Source organism: Nycticebus coucang, chromosome 8 (genome assembly GCF_027406575.1).
Source record: "Nycticebus coucang isolate mNycCou1 chromosome 8, mNycCou1.pri, whole genome shotgun sequence".
Lineage (NCBI taxonomy): Eukaryota > Metazoa > Chordata > Mammalia > Primates > Lorisidae > Nycticebus > Nycticebus coucang.
In genome coordinates, this window is record NC_069787.1 from 113,137,706 (window position 1) to 113,152,859 (window position 15,154).

General features: G+C 38.1%; 1 protein-coding gene across 2 annotated transcripts in view; it reads right to left on the minus strand.

Moving 5' to 3' along the window:
- LOC128592017 (phospholipid scramblase 4) overlaps positions 1-12,677 on the minus strand; it is a 32,688-nt gene extending 20,011 nt beyond the window's left edge. The window contains exon 1 of one of the 2 annotated variants that reach the window (XM_053599855.1): positions 12,292-12,677. The gene's annotated coding sequence lies outside the window, so the exon portion shown is untranslated. Of the gene's footprint in view, positions 1-12,039; positions 12,153-12,291 lie in introns of those variants that run through there. The other variant, XM_053599856.1, reaches the window with a different exon arrangement.
- Between the last annotated feature and the right edge of the window lie 2,477 nt (positions 12,678-15,154).

The following is a 15,154-nucleotide window of genomic DNA, read 5'->3' on the forward strand; positions in this document are numbered from 1 at the left end:
AGTTCAAAGAATCAGTCCTATTCCTCAATGATGATAACCCCTGTTGTTGAGGAAAATGACCACAGCTTTCCAGAACACTGAGCCCTAGATGCTGTTAGGTCTATACCTACAAGAGACTCTCGCACATGTACACAGGATATAAAAAAGAATGCTCTTGATACCACTACTCACATTAAAAAAAATTCAAAATTGCCTAAGGTCCACCAATGATAGATCATATAAATAAATGCTGGTATACGCTTATGATGTGATAGCTGTGAATCTGTAGTGAAAACAAATTAAAGGTGTGCATATCAACAGGAATAAAACTCAAAACTGGACAGAAAAAATGAGTCATTGGAGTGGGCAGCACCTGTGGCTCAAAGGAGTAGGGTGCCGGCCCCACATACCAGAGGTGGCGGGTTCAAACCCAGCTCTGGCCAAAAAAAACTGCAAAAGAAAAAAAAAAAGAGAGAGTCATTGGAGAACATGTATAGTTTATTCACAATTAAGGTTATGGGGGGGAGGAAAAGCAGAAAGAGGGACGGAGGAAGGGGGGTGGGGCCTTGGTGTGTGTCACACTTTATGGGGGCAAGACATGATTGCAAGAGGGACTTTGCCTAACAGTTGCAATCAATGTAACCTGGCTTATTGTACCCTCAATGAATCCCCAACAATTAAAAAAATAAATAATTAAATAAATAAAATTATTACTGAAAAAAAAAAAGAATGTTCAATAGCAAGAAATCTAAACAAACAATTTAATACCATGGAGAAAAACACTAAAGAAATGCTAGTGAATTAAAACGCAAACTTCAGGAAAATGGTTACGTCTGAGGGTGAAGTCATGAGGAACAGTGTTTAGCAGTGCTCCACAAGATGCTCCAAGTTCCTACCAATGCTCTAGTTCTCGCAGAGTGAAGAGAACAGGTGTGATGGCTGCACTGTCATTAGCCCTTAAAGGGCACATATATATTTAAATACACACATTTACATGTATGATGTTTCACAATAAAAAAGAGACATCTGGGCGGCACCTGTGGCTCAAGTAGTAGGGTGCCAGCCCCATATGCCAGAGGTGGCGGGTTCAAACCCAGTCCCAGCCAAAAAACTGCAAAAAAAAGAAGCCATCTCACATTATGTTGAGGGTAACCTTCTTTGAACTAAATGTCTGTTGTTCCTTTTATATTAAGTCTGGGGACTGCAAACGACTCAGGAACCACAATGGAAACTAACTGGAACAAATTACTCAGTACCTATGTCAAAGGAACCAAACTATACATCTATCCTTCCTTCAATCTATCCATTATCGACCCAGCTACCTGTAGTGACAAACTATTTAACCTACTGTTTTAACAATTGCTGAATACAGGAACAGAAATAGATTTGAATATCGTTTTTAAAACATTTATTTATTTATTCAAAATATTTTATTTTCAAAATAAATTTTGAGAAAAATACATACTTCTAAATACAAACCTATAATAGTACTTCTGGAGTTTAGGCTCGGACATCTTTTTTTTTTTTTTTTATTGTTGGGGATTCATTGAGGGTACAATAAGCCAGTTACAGTGATTGCAATTGCTAGGTAAAGTCCCTCTTGCAATCATGTCTTGCCCCCATAAAGTGTGACGCACACTAAGGCCCCACCCCCCTCCCTCCATTCCTCTTTCTGCTCCCCCCCCATAACCTTAATTGTCATTAATTGTCCTCATATCAAGATTGAGTACATAGGATTCATGCTTCTCCATTCTTGTGATGCTTTACTAAGAATAATGTCTTCCACTTCCATCCAGGTTAATACGAAGGATGTAAAGTCTCCATTTTTTTTTATAATGGCTGAATAGTATTCCATGGTATACATATACCACAGCTTGTTAATCCATTCTTGGGTTGGTGGGCATTTAGGCTCGGACATCTTTACTTTTAACACACCCCTAGGTAATCCTTCTGATCAACATAATGAATGCCAGGAAAAATAACAGTTCTTACTTTGCCAGGCAGACATCAAGAACTCAAATCTCACCCAAGTGAGTGAATAACAACTTGTAAAATAAACCAATCAGTTAAATTTTAGAAAGCAACTAATAGCCATGACTTTAAATAAAGGAGCATATACCTACATATTGCCTCACTTTCAGGTGCTTAAAGTGTTTACCTTCCCTCTCCATGGAGTCACTGGGTTTTTCCCTTCACCTTCCTTGTATTATCTTTCCTATCATATAAAATTTTTCAATATAGTGTCACCTGTGGCTCAGAGAGTGGGGTGCCGGCCCCATATACCGACAGTGGAGAGTTCAGACCCAGCCCTGGCCAAACTGCAACAACAAAAAAATACAAAAATAAATAAACTTAATTAGTGTTAACCAAAATGTTATGCAAGACAGGATACTTTCCAGTTGGTGCAAGCATGCGAGTTATCACCTCTATCCTCCCTTAACCTTCGAGGAATTGTTTTACATTTTCCTGTCTCCCCGCAACAGTAGAAGAGATAGAACATGCAGAAGAGACTGACTTTCACTTTCTCTCAGACTGAAACTAAATTAGAAAACTTGGCTATGTCTTTCTTACAGGGTAGTGTTAAAGGTGCAGAAAGCTCTGAACTGTGGAGGGCTTGGCATTTTCAGGGCTTGTGATGCATACAGGGGAGGCATTGAACTGTGCGCTCTGAACTGTGGAGGGCTTGGCATTTTCAGGGTTTGTGATGCTGTGGTTAGTGAGGCTGGGGTGCGCTCTCTGGTAAGGCAGCCTGGATGTCTTCACTGGCATCCTGCAGCCAGACAGCATTAGTATGGGAACCACTTGCTGCACCCCACAGTGCAGCTGTGTGACGTGCTTGCTCTCCAATTTCTCCTTTGTACACAGTGACACACCCAAAGATCTCCACAAAACCCACAACAAAGATATCTGAAACTTCACTATTCAGCAGGATACGACCCAAAACCCAGTAGACCAATTGAATACTATAAAAGGATTCAAACAATTCTATCAGACGATTAAGAAATAACAAAGCAGCCCATGACCAAGTGGGATTAATCCCAGTAATAAAATGGTTTATCATAACAAAAAACAGTCAGCAAATGTACCACAGTAATACAATGAAGACCATAAACCATGAGGCAGCTCAGTGTATTGCAGAACATAATCTATCCCATTCTGTGGGTTGTCTTTTCATGTTCCTGATGGTGGGCAACCTTTGAAGCATAACCCGTTTTAAATTTGATTTAGTCCAATTTATTTGATTAAGTGTTGTTGTTTCGCTGTTGGTGGCACATCTATGAGACCATTCGTTGCCTAACTCAAGGGTGTGAAGACGTACTCCTATGTTTTATTCTAGGATTTCCTAGTTTTTTCTTTATGATCCATTGAGTTAATTAGCTGCTGGAGGGGTGTTGCAATAGTACAACTGTGTTCTTTTGTATGTAGATATACAGTTATCCCAACACTATTCATTGGGACACAGAGTGGACTTTTCTCCTTCACGGTCCTGGTACCTTTGTCAAAAATCAATTACCCATAACTATTAGGATTTATTTCTGAATACTGAATTCTATGCCTTGGTCAATATATCTATTCAAAACAGTACAATACTATTTTGAATATGGTTTTGGTATCTCTTGGGGAGGGAAAAAATGTTTCTGTGGTGGAAATGTCAGATCCAAAAAGTTCTGTCTAATTGACAATTAAACCATTTGCAGGAAAACATTTGTTAAAATTAGTCTTTTTGGTTTTATCCATCAATCCTGCTTCTCCCACGGAAACCTCTCAGTCTACTGAAAGCCCTCTTCACAAACACCTGCTGACTGTATGCTCTGCCAACTCTGTCCACTCCTTTCTTGTGGTCATGATCTTGCTTCAAAACTTTCATTAAAGGAAAGAAAAAACAGACTTGATTGGTCCATAATTTAATCTTAAAAAGAAACAATCAAACAAAAAAGATAAAGTTGTCTCGAAGGCAAGATTAAACTAACCATGCTGAGTCAGTCCTACCATATAAAATGCTCATACAGACTGAGCATCCAAAATCTGACATCTGAAATGCTCCAAAATCTAGGACCTTTTTATTACCAATATGATGCCACAGTGAATGATGATGGTTATATTTGCTATAGAAATAATGGCTGTAGATGATGTGATGAAAATGTGTGATCAGCTTATTGAAGGACTAAAGCAGCACACATTGTCAAACAAGAAATGTTAGTTGATAAAATCTAACAGATTTCCAGGACGAAATCTGTTGTTAATGAGGCAGGTGACTCTGAAGGATCTATTTTGAAACGTCATCCAGCAGAAAGTCTCCTCAGCCCCAGATGACCCACTTCCTGATGCCTCAACTGCTTCTTCTCACTCAAAGAAAATACAGTCAGGAGTAGCGTTTGAATCAATACATAGTATTGTAGGTAGAGAATCAAAGCTTTAGCAAGTTACCCAAATGATCATTGATGAAGGTGACTACACTAAACAACAGGCTTTTAATGTAGATAAAATAGCTTAATATCAAAAGAAGATGCCTTCTAAGACTTTCAAAGCTAGAGGGAAGTTAATGCTTGGCTTCAAAGGACAGGCTCTCTTGTTAATGGTTAATGTCGCCGGTAATTTTAAGTCAAAGCCAATGCTCATTTATCACTCTAAAACTCCTAAGACCCTTCAGAATTACGCTAAATCTACTCTACCTGTGCACTGTATAAGTGGAACAACCAAGCCTGGATGACAGCACGTCTGTTTATAGCATGGTTTGCTGAGTATCTTAAACCCACTATTGAGATCTATTGCTCAGGACAAAATTCCTTGAAAAACGTAACTGCTCCTGGACAGGGTGGCTGGCTACCCAAGAGGTCTGATGGAGATGTACAAGATTAAAGATTTGTTCTGCAACCTGTGAATCAAGGAGTAATTTTGACTTTCAAGTCTTATTATTTAGTAAATACATTTTGTAAGGCTACAGCTGCCCTAAATAGTGATTATTGTGATAAATCTGAAGGAAATAAATTAAAAACCTTCTGGAAAGGATTCACCATTGTAGATGCCATTAAGGACATACGTTATTCACAGGACCATGTCAAAATAGCAACATTAACAGGGGTGTGGAAGAAGTTGCTTCCAACTCTCCTGGAATTTGGAAGAAGTTGATTTGGAGGGATTTGCAGTTGATGAAGTAACTGCAGAGATGATGGAAATAAGAGAAACAGAACTAGAAGTGGACCCTAAGGATGTGTCTGAATTGCTGCAATCTCATGATAAAGCTGAAACAAATGAGAAGTTGCTTCATATGGACAAGCGAAGTGGAAGTGATTTCTCAGGTGATTTTAATATATCCTTCTACTTCCCCAAAACACGTAGTCTCAACTGCAGATCTATGACACTTTCCCCTATTCGAATAAAAACCTACTTTCTATAAAAACTTAATAAACACAATTAAAATTTCAGTTTCCCAATATAATACTTACCTAAATTTCTTCTCAAATCTCATATGTAGACCCAAGTAAATTTCCTTTACAGTCTACCCCAAGTTCAAAAGAAATCTAAGATATGCTGTATAACATTTTTGTTCTAAGAAGTATCTTCACATTCCCACAGAAAAATTACAGAATGGAAACAGCAGTAATTGTAATACATTAATACTGAGCACAATGGTTCACATAATGAAACCTTATGATAAAATCATATTCCTTTAAAAATATGGTCACAAATCAATTTCTAAAAATCATTAAATGTTTATATGCAAACGTTAAAACACATAGACAATTTTAATAATAGCTATGTTTTTAAAAGGCATAAAAATACAGTGAAAATATGGTAAAATATAAACAATATTTCCTCTTTAAATTTTCTAGAATACATAATAGAGTTCACATTCTGAATCTTTTCCAAAATAACAAAATTGACAATGAAGTAACTCCATAACTAAAAATCCTGCATGTTAAACCAAGATGAAAGATTTATGGATGTCCTTTCAAACACAATTCCCTTTATAGATCTTAAGCTAAATTTCTCGACTCCTGTAGTGTATTGTGGTGATTAATTTTATGGGTTTCTTGATTACCAGGAAGTGGATAGTTAAATGGGCTTAATATGAGCCCAGTGACTACGAAGGATTTGCTAATTCCTCTTCACCTTTTGGCAACTTACTAATTTACAGATACATGAGCTGAAATTAGAGAAACGAATTCCAGGCTTATAATAAGAAGATAAACCTAGGTCCGTTGCAATAAAATATGCAGTGGAAATGTTCAGTAGACATACAGAATCTTCATTAGAACTATGAAAACATATTTGATTATATCTTTGTATAAAATCAGTTCTACAAGAAAAGTGAAGGTGATTAATTTTCAACAAATGAAAACATTGGCAAATCTAATAAATTTGATAGTTTTCATAACATGTTTCTTTAGTCACACCTTGAATCTTTCAAAAGCAAAGTATATATTAGAATAGTTCCTTCTTTTTAGCAAATGTGAAGGATCTTGGAGGATGAGCATTTGGCTTTAATTAAAATAAAAGATTAAACAGAAGCAAATTGATAGCCACAGTTCATAGATAACGTTTATTAAACATAAGTTAAAATGTTTAAAGTGAATATCGGGTCTCTCCTTTTTAGCTTTCGAGGGGGAAATGTTTTAGTAGCAGTACAAAAAATTGTGGGCAGGCACGGTGGCTCATGCCTGCAATCCTAGCACTCTAGGAGGCCAAGGCAGGTGCACTGCCTGAGCTCAGGAGTTTGAGACCAGCCTGACCAAAAGCGTGATGAGATCCTATCTCTACGGGAAAAAATGGAAAAACTAGCCAGGTGTTTGTGGCAGGTGTCTGTAGTCCCAGCTACTCCAGAGGCTAAGGCAAGAGGATTACTTGAGCCCAAGAATAAGATTGCTGTGAGCTATGATGCCATGACACTCTATCAAGGGTGACAGAGTGAGACTCTGTCTCAAAAACAAACAAACAAAAAAAAAAATGGGTCACCTGTGGCCCGAAGGAGTAAGGTGCTGGCCCCATATGCCGGAGGTGGCGGGTTCAAACCCAGCCCCGGCCAAAAACTGCAAAAAAAAAAAAAAAAACCCACTAAAAACTACACATATATATTGGAAGAACAATATTCTTATTACGTTTTTATGATACATTTAAGGATCATCATGTATCATTATGATACATTAATAGTCCAATTGGGAGACTAGCAACAATGCCTCATTGTGTCATTTTCTGGCTAGTCTTTTAGTATTAAAAATTTCAGCAAGACCAGATGTGCAGTGCTTATAATTAACTTATTTTGATGAGAAAGAACATTCACATTTATACAAATAGACATTTAAATAGGTGTTATCTGTCATCACACAAATCATAAGTCAGGAAACAAACAGTACAAAAAGGTATACAATAAAAAGGATCCCACCTACTCCAATCCCCATTTCCTATCTCAAAAGGCAATGTCAGATATTGGACGTTTTTGTCTTCCAAGAGATTTTCTAAGCATATACAAACTAATTTATATCCTTATCCTTTTTAATACAAATGGCAATCATCTATATACATTCTGTGTCTTGTTTTTTCATTTATTAAAATGTTTTGATGTTGATTATGCTTCAGTTCACATGACCTTATTCTTTTTAATGGCTACACCACAATCATTAAAGTGATAAAAATTTAAATTGTTTCCAGGATTATGCTATTACAAACAATGCTGAAACAATCTTTTTGTTTATTTGTTTGTGTGTGTACCTGTGTATTAAATTCCTGAGAGAAGAATCAGTGGACCAAAGTTTTGTGCATTTTTGAAAGATGATGTCAAATAGTACTACACAGTTTTGAATCAATTCATATGTTAGAGAAAAAAAATCACATTTCTAATAGAGTTTTTACCAAAACCTTTGCCATTGTCAATCCAATAGGTAAAAAAAATTTTAATTTTTGTATATCTTATAATGAAGAGGTTGAGCAACTTTTATTATATGTTTGAAAGTTATTGCATCTCTATTTCTGTGACTAGCCCTTTGGTCATTTGGTCATTTTTCTCGTTAGCTTTTCTTTTCTTTTTGTGTTCTTTATATGAAAGGTATGAAAATTTTATATATATATATATTTTTTTTTTTTAGTCTTTTCTTTTTGGCCAAGGCCGGGTTTGAACCCGTCACCCCCGGTATATTGGGCCGGCCCCCTACTCCTTGAGCCACAGGCACCACCCTAAAAATTATATTTTATGTTAAAATTAGTTTTTCAAAATTTGTCTTTACTGAATTTTTGCCATGCTACTGTTAACAATTTTTTTTGTAGTCCACTTTGAGATGTTTTCTTTTCTAAAGGATAGCCAGGCTATCTCATCCTGAAAGATGAGGATTATGGAGGCAAATTTTAGTACAATTCTGGTGAGATATTATATTAGGGAGTAAGGACATTCCCATATTTTCTGCTTACAAAACAGTTAACCAGTGTGAAATCCCCCAGGAAAAATTTTTCACTGCTATGCCTGTAATAAACATCATAATCATCAATATTGAGGAAGTAGAAAAAGGTGGGGTTTTCAAAGGAAGCAACTGAAAGAGGACATTTGAAAAGAAAGAAAGAAAAAGAAGAGAACAATAGAGAAAGCTTTGTGAAACACATTCCTTTTATGGTAAATGACCACTAATATACCCACAAAGGGAAAAAATCTGTATAAATTACTAATCAAAACACTCTCACCAGAGAACTCAAATTAATCAACACAAAAGAACCCAACAATCCCATATATCTCTGGGCAAGAGACATGAATTGAACCTTCTCTGAAGAATACAGACAAATGACAAATAAACATGAAAAAATGCTCATCATCCCTAATCATCACAAAAATGCAAATCAAAACTACCCTGAGCTATCACCTAACCCCAGTGAGTATGACCCACATCACAAAGTCTCAAAGCTGCAGATGCTGGCGTGGATGTGGAGAGAAGGAAACACTTTTACACTGCTGGTGGGACTGCAAAGTATTACAACCCTTTTGGAAGGAATTATGGAGGATCCTCGAAGAACTCAAATTAGACCTCCCATTCCATCCTGCAGTCCCACTACTAGGCATCTATCCCGAAGGAAAAAAACAAAAACAAACAAACAAACAAAAACCTTTTATCATAAGGGCATTTGCACTAGACTGTTTATCTCAGATCAATTTGCCAAAATGTGGGAATGGTCTACCACCAACCCAGGAATGGATTAACAAGCTGTGGTATATGTATACCAAGAAATACTATTTAGCCATTAAAAAGGATGGAGACTGGGCGGCGCCTGTGGCTCAGTTGGTAAGGCGCCGGCCCCATATACCGAGGGTGGCGGGTTCAAACCCGGCCCGGCCAAACTGCAACCCAAAAATAGTCGGGCTGTGGCGGGCGCCTGTAGTCCCGGCTGCTCGGGGGGCTGAGGCAAGAGAATCGCGTAAGCCCAAGAGTTAGAGGTTGCTGTGAGCCGTGTGACGCCACGGCACTCTACCCGAGGGCGGTACAGTGAGACTCTGTCTCTAAAAAAAAAAGGATGGAGACTTTACGTCTTTTGTATTAACCTGGATGGAGGTAGAACACATTCTTCTTAGTAAAGCATCACAAAAACGGAGAAGCCAGAATCCAATGTGCTCTATTCTAACATGAAGGCAATAGATGAGCTAATGTAAGAGGTGGGGCAGGGAAGTGAAGGAGCAGGGAGAGGGGAGTTTTAAATAAATAAAAGTTAGTAACTCTCAAGAGCTTTACTATTTTTCCATGATGCTAACATTGTCCTTATAAACCTGCATACACTATAGAAATATGTAATAGAATATGAATACTCAATATAATTCAGTCAATATTCAAAATTAATCACAAAAAATATTATGTTATTGTATACACACACAGTTTTAACTTCTTTCATTTGGACATATTTCCATGTCAGAATATTTGGTGGTACCAAAAGTTTTACACTATTTATTATTCCACCTTTGGACATACCACAGTTACAGAGTTGTTTCCATGTTTTCCTTATTACAAAACATCCTCCTATGATTTTTACTTGCAGAGTTGGAAGCATATTTTGAGGAAAAAATTAGAATAAGTGAATTAACATTTGAAAATTTGAACAGCTATCACCTTTTCCACTGAAAATTTGTAAAAAGTTACTTTACCTCACTGCATTATCAATAACACTGAGAATTACCAGATGCTCAAAGTTTGTAAACCTGGCAAGAATTGACATCTTAATTCAGTTGCATTTTTTCAGATAATCAGTGTGGCTAAGAGTCTTCACTCTGTAAATTATTTCCATTTCTCGTGCTTTGAGCTGTTTATTGTTGTCCTCATCTGAGTTGTTGGTTTTAAAAGGTCATTAACGAGACTCTATGTATACTGGCAAAATTGCCTTTTTCTACTAGCAATGTACCCAGTTTGTACCTTTTTTTTTGGGGGGGGGGTGCAAATGTCAAAAAAACTGTGTCCCTAAATATGTCTAGGTTTTTGTACTATGCTTGGAAATGCTTTTCCCATTTTGCCATGCGCATAAATCTACCTTCATCTTTTCTTTATTTTCAAGCTTCGTATATTTAAAGTAGTAAGTCATCTGCATCATCATTTGTGTATTAAGTGAAGAAAAGGTCCACTTTTATTAGTTTTCCCAAATAAACATCATCAATTAAATGTTATTTCTTCCTCGCCCAAATTTAAAATGTACCCTTATCAAAAGCTCACTTTTCCCCTTAAATCTACAGTTCCATTGACATGTCTGATAATATTACTATCCCATAATCTTTTAATCACTATGGCTTTATAATACCCTTTATTTTATGCTAAAACCTCCATATATACACATGTGTATATATATATTTAATTAAAATATTTCTGGCTATTTTCAAGTTTTCGCTATTCCACATGAGCTCAACAATCCAGTTTAAAATATTCAGTTAAAATTCTACTTAATTTATATTTTGTTTTAGAGAAATGGTATCTTTACCTACAAAAATGTTATGTATTTTATTAGTTCCCAAATACACATTTTATATCTTTTATTAAAATGTTTTTCAATTTTCTGTTATATGATGGTCAACTGAAGTTTATTTTGTTCTACTGTATTTTGGGCTTTAGTGTATTGATCAACTGATTTCTATAAATTAAGTAAAATACATTTGGACACTCTGCTAATATCACTTACGCTTCCCATGAGCTTTTCAGTGGTTACCTGCAAATATGCAAAGTTTACAACCACATCATGCATAAAGTGACAATGTCTTCTCCTCCCTAATGTCCCTGGCCCATACAATTCACAACCATGTCTGATGATCAGCATTCTTGTTTTTTCACATACATATTACAGACATCATTGTAATGTATCACCGTTAACTGCAATAGCAAATGGACAGATGGAGGTTAGCTATTCCTACTAGAGTAGTAAGTAATTCAAATATTTTATCTATTCCCCGCTGAGAAACCAATCTTAGCCACGTCTTCATGTGTACTCATTATGGTGGCTTCATTCTAAGTGCAATATGCAATTAAGAACCAAATATTAGGGTGGTGCCTGTGGCTCAGCGGGTAGGGCGCCGGTCCCATATGCCGGAGGTGGCAGGTTCAAACCCAGCCCCGGCCAAATTAAAAAAAAAAAAAAAAAAAAAAAAAAAGAACCAAATATTAGATCCTGAGAAAATAAACAAGGCCACAAAATAAATGAGAGAAAATATAAGCCTTGTAATATGAACGTTTTATTTTCAGAAAAAAACTAAAGGCAGCACATCCTCCAAATCACCCCGTTTTGCCCTAATAGACAAGGTGAGAGAAGAGTTTTCTCCTGTAACCCCTCTCTGGCCACCAACCTTGCAAATATGCTCTCATAAAGACACCTTACCCGCGAGTGGCCTGGCCTGAGTTCGTGAGAGGTGCACAGAGATAACGTCAACTAGAGACCTAAGAGGAGGCCAGGGAGGCCAGACCCGTCTCGGAAATGCACAGGAGGCAAAGGGGGCTCCAGGGAAAGCAGCTGCCTCTCTGAGGGCGCGCTTAGCCCCGGGCAGACTGAGTCTGGTCTACAGAGAGCCTTCATTCCAGGCCACTGCCTCCAGGTTAAGATTCAGGGAACACCAACCTCCTGAGCAGCTCAACCACGACTACCCCAGGGCACCCCAGGGCTGGTAATAGCTCGCTACCAAGCGTGCCCGCCGCGTCCCCACCGCAGGCGCGCGCTGCGCACCCAGAAACTTCTTCAACCACCTGAGGATGCAGCGCGCGGCTCAGCCGTCTCCGAGCTGCTAGGCCGGGACGCCGAGGCCTGTCCCCGCACCCAGCAGGCCTCTGCCCCTGCGCCCTCGGCGGGTCCCTCCCGTCCGGCCCCACTCACCGCCCGCCCCGCAGACCGCTGGGCACCGGCGACACCAGATGCAGGATCTAATTTTATCCACAGAGGAAAGGAAAGAAGAGGAGGCGGGAGAGGGAGACGGAAGGGGAGGATTTTTTCAAATTAAAAACAGTAAGCTGGCAGAGGAGATAGGGAGGCGCAGAGCCAGGGGCGGGGTCCCCGGGCGAGCTGAGCCCTCCGGCCCGGCCGGCGGCCGCCCCAGCCTCGGACCGCCCACCCCGAGGGGGCCTCGCTGGCGGCGGGGACACCCTGATGTTGGCTGCAGTTTAATAGCTGAAAGGGGCAAGGGCAAAGGGAAGAAAAAAGTTGTCCCGGCTCTGATAGGAGGTGAAGGGAAAGTGTAAGAGTCAGCCCGCGGTTGCCCCTCATCAGAGATAGGCAGGTTCGAGAGCCTGGGGGGAGGAGCTTTGCGGATAGGGGATCGCTGTGATTCAAGAGAAAAACAAACTCTTTCTCAAGAGCCTTTTAATTTGCATTTGCTCCCACCCCAAACCATTGGCTCGGAGAACTGGCCTTGGCAAGGCGGCGCTGCCTGGAAGCGCTCAGGCCCGGGGCCAAGGAATTCAGTTTTCTGTTCCACAGGATTGGAAGAGGCCAGTTTGGTCTTGGAGAGAGGGTAGAAGGGATGCCAAGAAGGAGGGAAACAATCAGGGTTGCCCATGTTTTCTGACGTTGGGAGGAAAATGACATTTGTTAATGACTGTTGTTAAATACAAACACTTCTTTTAAAGAAATGGCATTCGGGAAAGTGCATGGGGAGAAATACGCACACTGACAGGGATTGAGGGACATGGAGTGTCCTCTGACTTTACAAAGAATCAGAACTGGACAGAAGTAAATTAGATGGAGCTCCGAGGAATACTCGGCAGTAGTCCACTGGGGGAGATGTTAGGCTAGGGGGAGGCATGGCGGAGTGTAGTTCTAGAATTTTCCATTTTCCTTTATGTGCATGTTATTTGTTAGTATTCTTCTGGGAATACTAACTCAAAAAACTCATATTGTATTTCTCAGTATAAATGCAAGAGACATTTCACAAATGCCGAAGTAATGTTTTATTGAAAGCATGAAACAAAGAAATTGGTGCCAGAACTGTAGCAAAATGTACTACTTATTACCATTGTCTTCAGTTCATGAAAAAGGCCAAAAAACTGAACTTAGGAATATAAACATCCACTGTGACCACATGAAAGATGCCAGAATTTCAAGAGCAGAACCCTCTTGTGAAACATACGTTTTGAGGGATGAAAAAACAAACAAACAAAAATCGAAGTAAGTCGCATGCCCCAAATCACAACTTTTGAGGTAAGGAGAATGATTTAAAACCCAGGTCATTCTGAAATTCCTGATCTGACGGTCTACAACCTGAACACTTGTAGAAATGACAAATTATTATTTTTTCATATCACTCTTATTTTAGCTTCTCTCTTGCTCCTTGGCTGTATATACTTTTTGTATTATTTCTTTTCTATGGGTTGTTCTTACGTTACCACGGTCTACTTACAGTTACTGTTGTACCATGTCATACAAAATTAAGAAATTTTCAATAGAACTTTTACATTCTTTAATCTTATGCACACACACAAATTATAAACTGCATAAACAAATGGTACAAGATTTAAGTAGTCAGTTTCTTTTGTAGAAACAAAGAAGAAAAAACAGATTTTTATATTTACTTACATATATACAATTTCCTATGCTCATTTTTTTCTCATAGATATAAATTTTAAAATTGACCCTTCCCTTCAGAGTAGACTTTTCTTATTATTTCTTGTAGTGCAGAAAAGCTGGAGACAAAATCTCTCACCTTTTATTAATTCAAAAATATTGTTATTTTTTATGAGTTTTTAAACGGTATCTTTACTGGGTTAAGAAGTCTGGGTAGACTAATGATTCTGTTATTCCCCAACAATTTTGACATTATTTTTATCTATCAGGATTCATATTACTGGTTTTGAGAATAACTTTTTACCTATTGTTTTCTTTAGTTAAGTGTATGCTGTTTGGTTTTATTTGTATTTATTCTACTTGGGGTTCTGTGAGCTTCCTAGTTACTCAGTTCATATTTTTCATCAAATTCGAAAGCTTTTCAAATATGAATTCTTTTCATTACTGCCTTGCTCCCACTGTCTCCATTTTCCTATGGGAATTCAATTCAACTCAGTATATGCTAGACCACTTCATACTATCTCACAAACTCACCCAGACTGTATTTACCTTTTGCTGATTTTTTTCTTTAAACTGAATACTTTCTATGACTCGCTCTTCAAACTATCTTGACCTTTACTTCAATCTGCTGTTAAGTCCATTATGAGTATTATGCTTTCTTGTTATAGTATTTTATTTGGCTATTTGTTTCTCTCTCTTTTTTATTTTCTTGATTTTATGTCTTTAGATGAGATTCGTTAAAACTATCATTTTCTTTAACTTGAATATTCTTATATCTGTCTTACTACTTTACACCAATGTGTGTTTTACCTTGGGATTGATTTCTATGGACCACTTGTTTGTTTGTTTTTTCGAAATAAGTTGTAATTTCCTGTTTCTTAGGATATCCATTTTTACTGTGCACAGAACGTCGTGTCCAGTCTTTTTACCTCCTCGTTTCTGCTCCCTGCTGACATCATTTGAGTCTCCCAAGTACTACATATACACTTCAACTATGGTGAAAAAATTGAGAGATTTTTATGGACGGTATTAATGCTTTTCTTTCTGTGTTTCCCCTATCTGGGATTATTCTCAATTTATAGCCACTCTGCCAGCCTAAAATCTCTTCATTGACATCAAAATGCAAAAATTTTGAAGCAGTCTACTTGAGTTCTAACTGTATTGTACCTCAGGACCAGGA